This window comes from Lissotriton vulgaris, chromosome 11, assembly GCF_964263255.1.
Source record: "Lissotriton vulgaris chromosome 11, aLisVul1.2, whole genome shotgun sequence".
In the NCBI taxonomy this organism is placed as follows: Eukaryota; Metazoa; Chordata; class Amphibia; order Caudata; family Salamandridae; genus Lissotriton; species Lissotriton vulgaris.
Window position 1 is genome coordinate 411,815,261 of NC_141699.1, and position 16,139 is coordinate 411,831,399.

Sequence of the window (16,139 nt, forward strand, 5' to 3'; positions counted from 1 at the left end):
TTGAGATTGCATGCAATCTAAGGATGTAAATCTGTAGAAAATAATATTATGTGCATGGGAGATAGAGTAATGTATTGCAGCCTTTGTAGAGCTCTTAGTACCCAGTGGCGACTCGCACAGGTAACACTGTGGGGTGGTGAGGTTGGGCAGGGTGGGGGGTAGTAGAGTTCGACATACGACAGGAAAGATTAAAGTAAATAAACAAATAAATAAATAAAACCACTTACCTTGTGTTCGCCGCATCGCTGACTCAGTGAGTGCAGGGTAAGTGGTTTTATTTATTTATTTACTTACTTTAATCTTTCCCTTTGTATGTCGAACTCCACTACCCCTCACCCTGCCCTACCTCCACCCCGCCTCACTGGCCCACAGCATTACCTCTGCGAGACCCCACTGTTAGTACTTGAATGTGGGGCACAGAATAGTGTATCCAAGTGGATAGCACAGTACTCCATGTGGGTGTGTGGTTAAAAGTATGTTGTCTTTTTTTAAGCTTATACACAAATTGTTTCATGTTATACATGATGACCATCGAGGCATGGCTATCTTGTTTTGGGAAACAGCACTTGGTAGTGTTATGGATGAGGAAGTGTGAGACATAGAAACCCATTTTTATAGTTTGTGATATGCTGACAGCATACCACTCTGCAATTCCCTTTATTGTCTTGGTTATTTTTCTTTATATTGCCAATCCAATTTCCTTTGCTGTTTGTGGCAAGAGGTTGTCCACTCTGTGACCTTATGATTGCGAAGGAGGTAACAGGTGTGGGAAAGGAGTGAATTGGACTTAGAGATCTGACTGAACAATTCGCAAGATTTGCTGAGATACACTGTGCTATAAACATCCTTTTATCATAATAGAGCATTGGAGTTCACATTGAGGAGGGTATTTCTCAGAGGTGATGTGACTGTCTTTAAAGAGTTGTGTCTTCAATACTTTACTAATTTTGAGCAGCTGTGGGACTATTCTGATGGATACGGGGATGTTGTTCCAGATCCTGGGTTCATCAATTGAAACGGCCTGCTGCCTTGTTTGTTACATAGTCTCCAATCCGACAGCATCCTGCCTGCCGATGTGCAGAGAGCCACCAGACATGGCAAGCTTATCTGCCTGATAAATAGAGGTGCTGATCATGATTGCTTTGTAAAAGATGCAGCTGGTCTTTAATATGGTGTGGGCTAGCAAGGAGAGCTACAAGAGTTCCATCAGGATGGGAGTGATGTGATCATATTTCTTCAGACCCTGGAGTAGACCTGCTGCACCATGTAGGATGCCTTCAAGGGAGGTGAATATGGAATATGGGAATCTATGGAGCAAGACATAACCGCTATCCGGATGCTAGACTATAGTGGCTTAAACAGCAGTTCTGACACCACTTTCTGGAAGAAACAGTTTTACTTTCTTTTGAGGAAAGAGCTGGGAGCAGGCCATATTTAATTGTTGGCAATGTGTTCCTTGACGGGGAGGTTGGTGTCCAGGGCCAGTCCTGCCAAGTGTCACTCATGGGGTAGGGTGGCAGGGGGTTAGACTAACACAGAAATTGTCACTCCCTTGCATCACTACCCATGCGCAAAATATCACACAGGTCAATGCTGCTCTGTACATGCTCACCTGGCTGTCGACACTTCCATTCAGTTGACATTTGTAATGCTGCAGGCCAGCACAGGTCCCTTTAGAGTTAAATAGTTTCTGCAGCGAACTCTCTCTTAGCATTTAGCTGCTGCGAGGAGAGGCATTGTCATGGTTACAGGCTTCCGGGCTCTAACAAGGCCGCTTGTCTAAAAAATCTGATACTTTTTACTTTCAATCCTGATGCACACAATGAGCAGTTAACTGATTGATTCAGTGGCAGTGTTCAGACCTGTGCTGTGTCCAAGGGAGAGGTTTCTACCCTTCTGCCCATGATACCTTGATACCTTGTGTTACCGCATGTAGCTGTTTTGGAGGTAGATCAACATGGGTAAAATAAATATTCTAATTGCTCTGACTGGACTGTATAGACTTTCGACCATGTTTTTGCCTGGAAGGGGGAAAATCCCTCCCTTGCAGAGATTTGGCTTAGTAAAAGGTCACAGTAGCATTGGATGAACCTGACCATGACCTATGTATGTACCATACATATTTAGAGTTAGCTGGCTTAACACAGTTTTTGCTAGATTTAACCATGTTGGCACAGTTTGCCATCCCCATAGATATTAGTAACACTTGCGCATTACTATTTACCATTTATAGAATGGTAGTATGTGTTATCACACTTCACAAATATGATGATTTACACTTGCATTCTTATTCTTGCCTAAAATGAAATATATAATATAAGTTCTCCTTTGTGCTGTATGGTTTTTATTTGGGCATCTACTTGGAAGCTCAGTGAGACAATCCATTGTCCAGTCATTTAAAAAAAAAAAGGGTACAGCACTTCCCTGGCATTTATTGAAACCACACTTGCAGCATGAAAATCATACTTCAAAGTCCCTTGTTGCAATATGCTGCTTCTTAAAAAGGTGCCATTGTCTGAAAGTGCTACGCATGACTTGAGGCCATTTGGAAGCTATGCAGTACAGAACCTGGTTTGTGTTACTGTGTTACATATAACACTACTAGACAGACAGCCAACATCAGAGACTTGAAACTAATGCAGCGCAAGCGCGTCATCGCTGGTAGTATTTGCATCGGTGCCACAGTGAAAAAACAAGTTCGACAGGAGTAATACAATATGTTGATATTTCCAGGCCCTGTAGTTTGCCAAAAAGCAGAGTAGGTTCATTTGAAATTACTTTCATCTGAAGTTGAGTGACTTTATTATGTCCTTGTTAATGCAATGAGAGTAGCACCCACCCACCCATCAATGTTGGCACACCGAAAACCGTAAAACACTGAAGTACTGCCCACAAATTGCTAATATTTTGTTCATTCTGGCCCGAATAATGTTTATAAGACTGTCATCTTAGAGATTTAGCATAAGCAGTCGGAGCTCTGGATGACGAACATGGGCGTTTCTGAAGTATTTCTCATTACAGGGACATATGTGCTTTGTTTGACTCAAAATAAACTGTCACTCCAATGGTTCACATAAAAGGCAGTAAAATGTAACACATAGGCACACTAAACCAAGGAAATGTCACACATATGACAACTGAAAATCTGTCGACTATGAAGGGTGAATCCAAGTGATTTGGTAGTTGCTGTAAGTTGGGTTCGAATCAGTAAAGTTTCATGTCATTGAGCCATGCTTGTACGGTTTCTTGTTTGCTGTTGTTGGCTGATAACAGGAAATCTGTTTTGGTTGGGTTGAGGGTCAGGTAGGTGTTAGACATCCAGATCTGTATATTGTGCAAGCAGTGTTTGAGGAGTTGGATGCTTTAACCAGAGGAAACTTTCAACTAGAGCTGTGTATTATCAGCAAATTAGTGAATCTTGATGCTGTTATATGTGAGTAGAGCACCAAGTGACTCCATGTAGAGGTTAAAGGAGACAGGGGACAGTATGGAAGGGGAAGTATGGAAGCCTAGGGGACTCCGCCAATTAACCCCTTCGATGCTGTTGACGGAACGGTTCCGTCATGCACGTCGGGTGAGCTGTGCGGATGACGGAACCGTTCAGTCATGACTCCGCCCGCGCAAAGCGGAGTCAGCATGGGCGGGGAATTCGCGCCGCAGCGATGCGGTTAAAGGGATCTTTTCAGACCTAGAGGTGCCCATGTAAACAAACTGGTGCTGGTTGGAAAGAGAAAAGGAGAACCAATAAAGGACATTGCTGCAGAATGCGATTTGAGACTGCAAGGTGTATATAAGGATTGTATGGCCGACTGTGTCGAAGTCAGCTGAGAGGTCCAGCAATATCAGGAAACAGGATCATCTTCATATGCAGTGAGGAAGGCATAGTTTATGATGTATGGCAGCAGTCTCTGTGCTGCAGCGTGATCTGATAGCATAAGAAATATAAGGTGATGGATGGAGTGCTTGAATTAATCTCAGCCACTGTCAATCACTCGGCACAGCATCTCAATCTATAGTTTTTTGCCAACCATATCACCTCAATTTCCTGTGCTATGCATAGACTTTTGCAGTACTTCAGCCGTACTTCCAACGCAATTGCCAATGCAAGTACCCAAAGTGTGGCTACTCTCGGTTTAATAAGAAATGGGCAACACATAATGAGGGTGGAGCAAACTCCATTTAATCTAAATATCAGGAACACAGGACTGAGCTTAATCAGATTGACATTTGCTCTAATCTGTACTTTCAGAAGAACAAATGTTGCTTAATTCTAACTGATGAACAATTGAACCAACGAGGTACATTTGAACCTATACATGTAAATCACTTGACAGAATATACAATCAGACCAATCGATTTAAATTCACAGATAAAAAAGTATAGCTATGCAGACTGCAAATTCACTCTATGTAGTACATAAACCTGCTTACTCACTTTTATTCAGTTATTGCCGTTTTCAATCTCAGAAAAGTACACAATGGGCACAGTGAGGTAGGGTGCGAGGATTATTAGTGAAGCATGAAAAATGCATTTCTGTTAGTGGTGCTTTTCCATTCCTCATCAGGCGATACTGCCACAATAAAAGGGTGCATATGCAACTGCTGACGGCAATATGGTGTGTTACCTTAACTTTTGAAGGTGTCAGCCCTGCGAGCTGTCTACAACACTCAAAAATATATATGTTATGTTTTTATATCGCATGTTTGTCAATTACTTGTCCCCTTAGTGCTTTGATGAAGGGTTTAGCTAAGACAGTCAATTTTCCTCGTGGTTGGTGGAGGTAGAGGGCGACTCAAATGAAGGATTCAGAGGACAGGAAGTATGGTTCTCTGACCAACTTCGGTCTCACAAACGGGCATGCAGGAAGCTTGAAAAGGCTTGGAGATCGTCCCATTTGGAGGCTGATAAAATTTGATATCATACTGCTTTGAACTCCTACCATAAGGACATTAGAGCTGCTTGCAAAAACCATATTGCCTCTCAGCTCACGGAGGCAGGTAACGCCCCTAAGGTCCTGTATCGGATTCTTCAAACTTTCACTAAACCTGCAGCCTGTGAAAGTTCCGATGCATCGTCGCAACAACTATGTGATGATATCTCCCTTTATCTCACCAGTAAGATCGACAGAATTTATGATAAAATCACTGACTCAAGCCTATCCATAGGCCGACCTGTGGCATTGCCTCAGGTAAAGAGGTTAGCTAATCCTGCCGTGCTTACCAAGTTTCCTGCTGTCTCCTTGGGTGGGGTAGAGGACATCATTGGTCAAATCAAGAGTGGTTGCCCTTCAGATTTTATTCCGGCAAGAATTCTGCCAGTGGTGGGCAGGGTGCTTGGTCCTTTGATCCAGTCCCTTGTCAACCTCTCGCTTTCCGAGGGCCGAGTTCCACAGGAGTGGAAGAAGGCCTTGATGAGACCAATCCCTGAAGAATTCCTCTATCCCTTGGAAGGAGCTATCCAACCTCAGACTTATATCTCTGCTTCCGTACCTCAGCAAACTAACGGAAAAGCACATCAATAGACATCTGTCGAGCTTTATCGAACGGAGAGGGAGTCTGGACTATTCTCAGTCCGGCTTCAGGCCAAATTATAACACTGAATCTGCACTTCTTTCAGTGACAGATGATCTCCGTATGTTCCAGGATAAGGGACACTCTGTGGTTTTGGTGCTATTGGATTTATCGGCAGTGTTCGATACTATATCCTATGACATCTTGCTCAGGCGGTTGGCAGAGATTGGGCTTGAGGGTTTTGGCACTGGACTGGTTGAGGAGCGTTCTATCCGGCCGCCCACAGTGTGTTAACATGGGTGCATTTCGATCTGCTGCGGTAGAGATTACAAAGGGGGTGCCACAGTGCTCCTGTTTGAGCCCGACACTTTTTAATATCTATGTGGCCCCCCTGGCTAGGATTATGAGAGCTTTTGGTTTTATCCCAGTGTCATACGCTGATGACACTCAGCTTCTTTTTCCATTTAAATCACTCACCCCTGCGGTTAAACAGTCCTTCTCTGAAGGCATGAAAGCGGTCTCACAGTGGATGGCCTCGAATTTCCTACAATGCAACGTGGGGAAAACGGAGGTTATGCTTTTTGGGGAAGCCAAAATGCTGTGGACCCCTGACTGGTGGCCTTCCGATCTAGGCCCTGTTCCCAGCCCTAAGCAGGTGGTGAAGAACTTGGGGGTTCGATTGGACCAAGATCTGTCATTGAAGGACCACGCAAATAACACAGTAGGGTCCTGTTTTCATGTAATTGGACTACTACGTAAAGTGTTTCCTTTACTCCCAGACAACACCAGAAAAACCTTGGTTCAGGCCTTGGTGCTCAGTCGCCTGGATTATTGTAACGGGCTGCTGGCATCGGCTAATGAGGAAGTACTCAGCAGGCTTCAAGTGGTCCAAAACACGGCTGCAAGGCTGGTCCTAAATGCCCCTCCCAGATCCCCTTCACGCCCCCTGCTAGAAAAACTACACTGGCTACCAATTCGTCAAAGGGTCAAATTTAAGACCTGTTGTATGGTCCATAAGGGTCTACACGGGCTGGGTCCCTCGTACTTGGCCGAAAAATTAATTCCCTACAATCCAGCTTGCTCTCTTCGGTCAAGCAACCAGCTGCTTCTTCAACACATATTGTAAAAAACGCAAGACAGGGTGGTAAAGCCCTGTCTTCCATTGGTCCAGCACTATGGAACAAACTTCCCATCTCGCTTAGGCAGTAAACGGACCATTTAACCTTTAGGAAAAGGCTGAAAACATTTCTGTTCCAGTCTCTGCATCTTATGTAGCCTCAGCTCTCCTCTTCCATCTGTTCACTGGCGTTGGGCGCAGAGATACTCCTTTGGGAGTTGATTCAAGCGCGGTACAAACCCACAAATAAATAAATAAATAAATATATCAATAATTTTAAATAAAATAAAACATCCTATAAATATAACACATTAAACGATTATAAAAAATTAAAAATACAATTCACAACACATTAATTACAAGAGCAGGTAAAATATTGGATAGCGGAGGGGTACAAATTACTATTCCCACTCCGGTGAGTGCAACAGCAGGGAAAGTGTTGGATAGCTAAGGGATAAAAATTACTATTCCCACTCCAGTGAGTGCAAATCAGGGAAAGTGTTGGATAGCGGAAGGGTAAAAATTACTATTCCCACTCCAGTGAGTGCAACAGTAGGGAAAGTGTTGGATAGAGGAGGGGTACAAACTACCATTCCCACTCCAGTGAGGAAAAATCAGGGAAAGTGTGGGGTAGCGGAGGGGTAAAAATTACTATTCTCTCTCCAGTGAGTGCAACAGTATGGAAAGTGCTGAATACCACACCAATAAAAAAAAATCAACATTTTTAATAAATGTAATTTCCATTAATAACATAAATAATATTGAAATTTAAATATATTAATATTAAAAAAGATAATAAACATTAATTCATTACAAATTGTTTAATACTAAAACATCCATAACACACACCTAAAATTAATTACACAATTACAATTAATAATTACGAATTAATTAATATAAATGAATGAACAAATAATTAATAATTGATCAATAAAAAATACATTACTTCCCACCTTTCTCACCATTTACACCTATAAACACCACAACACACACCAAAATGTATTCAACAATTTCCATGATTAATTATTAATGAATTAATTTTAATTAATTGACTACTAATTAGCATACAATAATTAATGTATTAATGTATACATTTAACTCAATAACATCATAATTATACAACTATGAATAAATATACATTATTCAATAAATTTCATAGATTTAAATTACTTCCCACCCTATTCCACTATAAACCCACAACCCGCTACAGAACTAAAAACGCAAAACTCTATTTAAAATAATGTATTAACTACTATAAATAATAAATAAAATCTATATAATTAAATTACTTCCCACCCTATTCCCCTATAAACACACAACCCGCTAGGGAACTAAAAATAGAAAATTGTATTTAAAACAATATTAACTACTATAATGTTAACACATATAATAAAAATACAAGCAATTCTTATACAAAATACTAAAATGCATAACATTAATAATAAATCGATATTTTTAACAACTATATTTTTTTTAACGATATTTAACACATCAATATTTTTGTAATCTATCTTACTTACCTGACAATCGATATTCTTGTCCACAATATTTTTACCTCAATATTTATGTATAACAATATTTATACATCAATATTCTAGCTATCTACCTTTTTTAAAAAAATTCACCTGTGACCCTTATACACTCCAACCCCCCTGACCTCCCCAGCCCCAATGCTCCAAAAGCACACTGGCCACCACTTAAAGGGGGTCGGAGATACTTGTACCCACCTTCCATGTGTGGAGTTGGTATGTTTAGGGTGCTTCTAAATGGGGCATCTCAGTCTTTTAACCCTTTGTGTAACCCAAGTGCTCACAGAGATCGAAGGCACTTGTAAACATAACTCATACAATAGAGCAATCAAAAGCTCCTACCTAATTCTGAAGGTATGCCAGTACTCCAGAAAACACAACATGAACCCAGACATTTTTCAGGAAGCGGTCAGACATTTTATAGTGATATGCTTTTTAAAGCCCCTTAACTATGTTCCGGTTCTTCTGAAACTAATTATTTTGAATGTGTTTTTTGTTACTTTTGTAACCTTAACTTACATGAAAACCTTTGTATCTCGATTTTTATTATTTTAATATTCATAACCTGCTTTCCCTACCTTTTTTGAGTTTTAAAGCACATTCAATACATATACTGAATAATTACTGTTTTAAGAAGTGCTTGCTGCAGTAGATTGTAATGTTTTTAGCCTGGTAAAAAACAAGTGTTCAGTAGTTAACTTAGTGACACTCATTCTATCAATCTGCTACCCCTGATGAGGTGTTGCAATGCTTTTTTGACGAGTAGCATGTTACTCTGGAACCCATTAAGGATTCGGGGTGAATTAGTATAGTGAAATATGAAAGTAATTTGAGTGGTGGATATGTCAGTCAGGTATTTGGATTGAGAATGATAGTGGAGGGATAGAAGAGAGAAAGATTTGCATTTATATAGTTCTTGCTACCCTTGATGAGGTGTTTAAGCGCTTTTCGGTGAACCCAAACAGGATTATTGGGAATTAGTATAGGGAAATATGCAATTAATTTGAGTGGTGGACATGCTAGTATGTTATTTGGATTCAAAAGAAATAGCGAAGGAATAAAAGAGGGAAGAGGGGTAGAAGAGAGCAGTGTCAAAAATTATTATTATATTATTTTGTTGGGAGTTCATAGCAGCAGGAGGGGGTTTGGGATGAGTAAAGGGAAGGAGAAGGGGGAGGAGCCAGAGAGAAGGGTTTAGAAAGGCTTGTTCGGGAGATCTGAATAGTAAAAGAGGTATGAGATGATGCAAGGAGGGGTAGAGGAGGGCAGAGTCTAGAAAGGATTATTTTGGTATGGAGTTTGGGATGAATGAAAGAGTGGAGGTAGACGATATATTGATAGCGTAATAGGGTTAGAATTAGGGCAGTGCATTGGAAAGCGTAGTAGAATGAGGCTTGAGATGAGTCAGTGAGTTGAGGTAGAGGATACATTGAGAGTGGTATACGATGAGAAATAGGGTAGTGCATTGGATATGCTGAATTAGAAGAAAAGTAATAAATATATAGATGCATAAGTACATGTAAGGTGTATATATACATATATATATATATCCATTAGAAACTGTTTGCGCAATGAGGACACCGCACCCCACGATCGTTTTCACCTTTTATTGTTCAACAAGCAACAACTTGCTTAATCGGACCATTGCAAACAAAGTCTTTTTGCCTCTTGCCATATACGCATTTCAGAATAAGATTCCTTGATCACAGGCTTGGCGTTCTGGTGAGAAAAGCAGCAGCATGTAAGAGTTCGCTCAGGTGTTCAATTATAGCCGTGATGGGCGGGAACTTGCTTTGCATCCTGGTTGTTGTAGTCCAGGTGAGTATTGATTCCTTTGGTAGGAGCCGCTCATACTTATCCTCCACATTGTATTTCCCATTGGGTTGTTGCAAGGGACACGATCCGCCTGTTGCTTCTCTTATGCTAAATTGAACAGGTTCGTGGTTCCCAACATAGCGCCTCTCCAACGAGGCACTGGGATCTGCTACGATAGCAGAGGGGTGGTCCTCGTGGCCAGAGCGGACCACAAATTATCCATTAGAAACTGCTCGCGCAATGAGGACACCGCACCCCACGATTGTTTGCAATGGCGCGATCAAGCAAGTTGCTGCTAGTTGAACAATAAAAGGTGAAAATGATCGTGGGGTGCGGTGTCCTCATTGCGCGAGCAGTTTCTAATGGATATCTATATATATATATATATGCATAAGGAAGGTGATATATGTAGATTAAAGATGCATTTCATAAAACTCCGGCTTTCAAGTGTTGTTGTACTTTAAATTAATGTATTTTTTTTATTTTTGTAATTCAATAGTGAAGCAATTGTAGATAGATAGTTATGGTAAAAGGTGTACATATTTATGCAGTCACATACGTGTTAAAACATAGAATAATGTAACTATATGTAATAAGTACATTTGTTAAGCAGAACTAATGAATGTGTATACTTTTAAACACATATGCCTAGATGCATCAAGGGTTTTTGCATTCGCAAGCGGTGCGAATCGCAAAATTCGGCCGTTTGCGAATGCAAATCCCATTTTTGGGATGCATCAAGCATTTTGGTATTTTCGCAATTTTAGAAATCGCAATTTTGTTGCGATTTCTAAAATTGCGATTGCATTTAGGAAATCGCAATTTTGCGATTTCTTAAATGCAATTCATGATTACTTTAGAATTGCGAATTCGCAATTTGGTAGGGGTAAATTAGCATGAAGTTGAACTTCATGCTAATTTATAGAACACTTTCAAACATGCACTAGTTGCATATTTGAAAGTTTTGATTTACACACACACATGTCCTTGGGTCATGTGTGTGCGTGTAAATTGCACTTACAGTTCAATTTCAGGGGTGCAGGGAGGGGTTCTTTGAACCCCCCCTGCACCCTTGAAATTGCATTCACATTTTGCGAATCGCAATTTGAAATTCGCAAAATGTGAATGCCTTCCCATTGATTCCTATGTGCCTTTTGGCCCATAGGAATCAATGGGAAGGGTTTTCCTTAATTGCGATTCACAAATTGTGAATCGCAATTAAGGAAAATTACCGAATCGTAAAATAATTTGCGATTCCTTAATTTTCGCAATTAAGAAATCGCAAAATGTTACAGTGATGCATCTAGGGGATAATACTTATACACGTTTATACAAAGCAATACACATATGTAGGTACATATCTATAGTTCAGATAAATGCTCATACACAGAGAGATATGCTGTATATTTATGTTTGCGTTTTGGGGTTAAGTGAGGAAGAGCCATTTCAGGAGTAGTTTTCTGAAGATAAGGTAGTTATCCATGGACTTCATGTTGGGGGTAAAGAGTTCCATAGTTTGGTTGCTTGAACAGAGAAGGCTGTGCCACTCATGTTTTTGTTCTTGTATTATGTGATTTTGAGGCGTGGTGCCACTCTAGAGCAGATGTTGCTTTGTTGAATGTATTTGGTGATTTTATTCCTGATGAAGAGAGGTCCTGTTCCATGTATCGCTTTGCAGGTGATACAGAGCAGCTTGAATGTGGATCTTCTGGCAAACAGTAACCAACGCTGGACTTTCAAGGCAGTGGGAGATGTGAGTTTGACCCTGCTTGCAGGCAGGTCACCCCCACACCGCCACTCGTCACCGGCTGATCCTGTGTCCCTGCTGCCGCCTTCTGGTCCCTGGGCTTCCCTCGTCCTGTGCACCAGTTTCTTTTCCACCCCACCCCCCACTGCCCCATCACAGCCTTCCCGCAGCTGTCTCCCTGTGGCCCCGCCTCCCAGCACACCCATTGGCCTCCACGCTCCCGCCTCCCAGCTGCTCCTCCCTCCCAGGCCTCCTGAAATACCAGCTGAGTGACGGCAGCGGGAGCGACCTTTGACCCTGCTTGCAGGCATGTCGCCCCCACACCGCCACTCGTCACCGGCTGATCATGTGCCCCTGCTGCCACTTCCTGGTCCCTGGGCTTCCCTCTCGCTGCGCGCCAGTTTCTTTTTCCCCCACCCCCACCGCCCCCGTCACAGCCTTCCCGCCGCTGCCTCCTTGTGGCCCCCCCCAGCACACCCATTGGCCTCCCGCTCCCGCCTCCCAGCTGCTCCTCCCTCCTAGGCCTACTGAAATACCAGCCGAGTGACGGCAGCGGGAGCGACCTTTGACCCTGCTTGCAGGCATGTCGCCCCCACACCGCCACTCTTCACCGGCTGATCCTGTGCCCCTGCTGCCGCCTGCAGGTCCCTGGGCTTCCCTCGCCTTGCAACACCACCCTCAGAGGAACACTCGTCTACAGACCTCCCAGACCCCTGGCCCTCTTCAGCGACTCGATCGCCGACCTTGCAAGCACCCACGCACTCGCCTCCACGGACTTCATCCTCCTCTGGGACCTGAACTTCCATCTTGAGAACAACAACGCGAACTACACCACCCTGATCGACAATCTCGCCAACCTCGGCCTCTGACAACTCGTCACCGAACCCACCCACGCTACCAGCCACACGCTCGAACCCGTCTTCTCCACAAGCGCCCACATCGCCTTCAACCACACCACCGAACTCCACTGGACCGATCACTGCTGCATCCACTTCACCTTCAAGAAACCAACCACGCAACACCGCACCCAACTGCGGTCTTGCCGCTGCTGGAGTAAAGTCATCAAAGACCAGCTGACCTCCATCCTCGCCCAGAACCCACCCACCGACCCCACCGACACGGACGCCGCCGCCCGTAACTTCAGACAGTGGATTGACGATTGCACCAACACTCTGGCCCAGCTCAATAAACCCTCCATCAACCACCCCAACAAGAAAAACGCCTGGTTCACCGAAGAACTCCAGACCTACAAACGTACATGCCAGAAGCTGGAGAAGAAATGGCTCAACGACCACACACACACCAGGCAGCCACGCAGCCCATAAGGACGCCATCCGCAGACATCACCACCTCATCAGAACAGCCAAGAGATCTTCCTTCAAAGCCCGCTTGGACAGCAACGCACACGACAGCAAAGAGCTTTTCAACATTGTGAAGGAACTCTCCAACCCCAGCGCCAACACCAACGACATCCCACCCTCGCAAGATCTGTGTGACTCACTGGCCACCTTCTTCCATCGCAAGATTGCTGACATCCACAACAGCTTCAACACCTCGTCCACCCCGACTGCAACAGACCCCACCAGGAACGCCACATGCACCAACCAGCTGGCCTCCTGGTCCTACGTCAACGATGACGAAACCCTCAAGGTCATGAACTCCACCCACTCAGGATCCCGGACAGACCCCTGCCCACACCACGTCTTCAACAAAGCTGACGCAATCATCGCACCCCAACTACGGAAGGCCATCAATGTCTCATTCAACACAGCGACTTTCCCGGAAAGCTGGAAGCCTGCCGAAATCAATGCCCTCCTCAAGAAGCCAAGGTGGACCCCAAAGACCTCAAGCACTTCCCGCCCATCTCCCTGCTCCCCTTCACGGCAAAGGTCATCAAGAAAATCGCCAACATGCAGCTGACCCACCACCTCGAGGACAACAACATCCTAGACCCATCCCAGTCCAGATTCAGATGAAACCACAGCACCCAGACAGCCCACATCACAGCCACATACGACATCAGGCGCCAACTAGACAACGGAGAAACTTCAACCCTCATCCTCCTGGACCTGTCAGCTGCCTTCGACACTGTCTTCCACCGCACACTAAGAACATGCCTCCAAGAACCTGGAATCCAGAAGAAGGCCCTGGACTGGACCACGTCCTTCCTCTCCGGCAGAACCCAGAGAGTCCGCCTCCCACCCTTCCGATCCAAAGCCACTGATATCATCTGCGGCGTACCCCAGGGCTCATCCCTCAGCCCGACCCTGTTCAATGTCTACATGGCCCCCCTCGCAAAAGTGGCCCACCAGTACAACTTGAACATCATCTCCTATGCCGACGACACCCAGCTCATCCTCTCCCTCACCAAGGACCCACACACCTCCAAAACTAACCTCCACGAGGGAATGAAGACCGCCGCCGAGTGGATGAGGAGCAGCCGCCTGAAGCTGAACTCGGACAAAATGGAAATCCTCATTCTCGGCCCCACCCCCTACGCCTGGGACGACTCTTGGTGGCCGACCACACTAGGAACAGCTCCAACACCCATGGACCACGCACGCAACCTAGGATTCATCCTCGACTCCTCCCTCTCCATGTTGAGGCAGGTCAATGCAATCTCCTCCTCCTGCTACAACACCCTCCGCATGCTTCGCAGGCTCTACAAGTGGATCCCGACTGAAACCAGAAGAACGGTGACCCATGCCCTCGTCAGCAGCAGGCTGCACTACGGTAATGCACTCTACACAGGAATCCCGGCCAAACACCTGCGACAACTACAACGCATCCAAAACGCCTCCGCCCGACTGATCCTCAACGTCCCCCGCAACAGCCAAATCACCTCCCACCTAAGAGACCTGCACTGGCTCCCCGTCAACAAGAGGATCACCTTCAAACTCCTCACCCACGCACACAAAGCACTCCACAACACCGGACCAGCCTACCTGAACAACAGACTCAACTTCTACACCCCCACCCACCAGATCCGCTCCGTCAGCCTCACCCTCGCCGCCGTCCCGCGCATCCAACGAACAACCTCCGGTGGCAGATCCTTCTCCTTTCTCGCCGCCAAGACCTGGAACACCCTTCCCACCCATCTGCGGCAGACCCAAGACCTGTTCACCTTCAGAAAGCTGCTCAAGACCTGGCTCTTCGAGCAGTAGCAGCACCCCCTCCCCTCAGCGCCCTGAGACCCTCACGGGTAAGTAGTGCGCTTTACAAGTTCATTGATTGATTGATTGGGGCTTTATATGTAAGAGTAGTTTGGCAGCTGAGTTGTGAATCAGTTGTAGTCTTTTCATAGTCGTTAAAGGTGATCTGTGGTAGAGGCTATTGGCGTAATCAAGTTCAGACACAACACGAGAGATGGAAGCCTGGACCTTGTACAGAAATCCCAAATGGGGAAAATTCCTTGCAGAGTTTTTATGGCAACAAAGCTTGATTTTGCTAGTTTGTCCACCATTGATAGGTTGGAGTCCATGGTCATTCTGAGGTCTAACTTCCTTCCATACTTTAGGCGGTGTTCCCAGATCATCAGGCTAGGCGGCGAGTGGATCATAATTTTTCCAATCACCACATATGTGTATTTCTGTTTTGGAAGCATTAAATTTCAGGTGGCTCCACGTCATTCATTAATCCACGACTCTGAGACTGCTGAAAATTGGTGAGTTTTCAATGTCTTTGGGGCATTTCAGTTGAAAGAGTATTTGCACCTCATCGGCATACTTATAGCATGTGAGGTGAAATTGCATGATCATTGGCGGTAATGACGTCATGTAGATGTTGAAAAGCATGGGTAAGATGATAAAGCCTTGAGGGACCCCTGCTTTTGTGAAGTACGGTTTGGACGAGAAAGGGGGGTATGGATGACATTAGTTCTGTTGTGAAGGAGGGATGTGATCCGGTCAAGAGCAGTCCCCTCTATGCCAGCTTCGTCGAGTGCCATGGTCAACCATGTCAAAGTCAGCCGAGAAGTCGAAGAGAAGTAGTGCAGTAACCCTGTTGTGGTCAACTGTGTTCTTAAGGTCAGTGCAGATGGCAATAAGGGCAGATTCTGTACCTCTTACTGGTTGGAATCCCGTTTGGAAGTTTGAAAGTATGGCATTATCTTCAATGAATTGTGACATCTATGTGAATGCTGCTCTTTCTATCAGTTTGCCCAGGAAAGGTCCATTTGTAATCGGACTGTAGTTGTCGGGGTTCAGAGGGTCCGGGTTTATTGTCTTCAGTAATGAGCGTATGTATGACTTTTTGAGTTCTTATGGAAATATTGCCATAGTTAAGGAATTGTTGATGATTCTTCTTACCGGTGTATCAGCAGATGTTGTAAGAAAAATTGTCTTGAAGGTTTGGGGTTGATAGTGGTCAGAAGGGCTGTCGTCAGGCCTGCTTGCTTTGACCAGGTCCACAGATTCATTGTG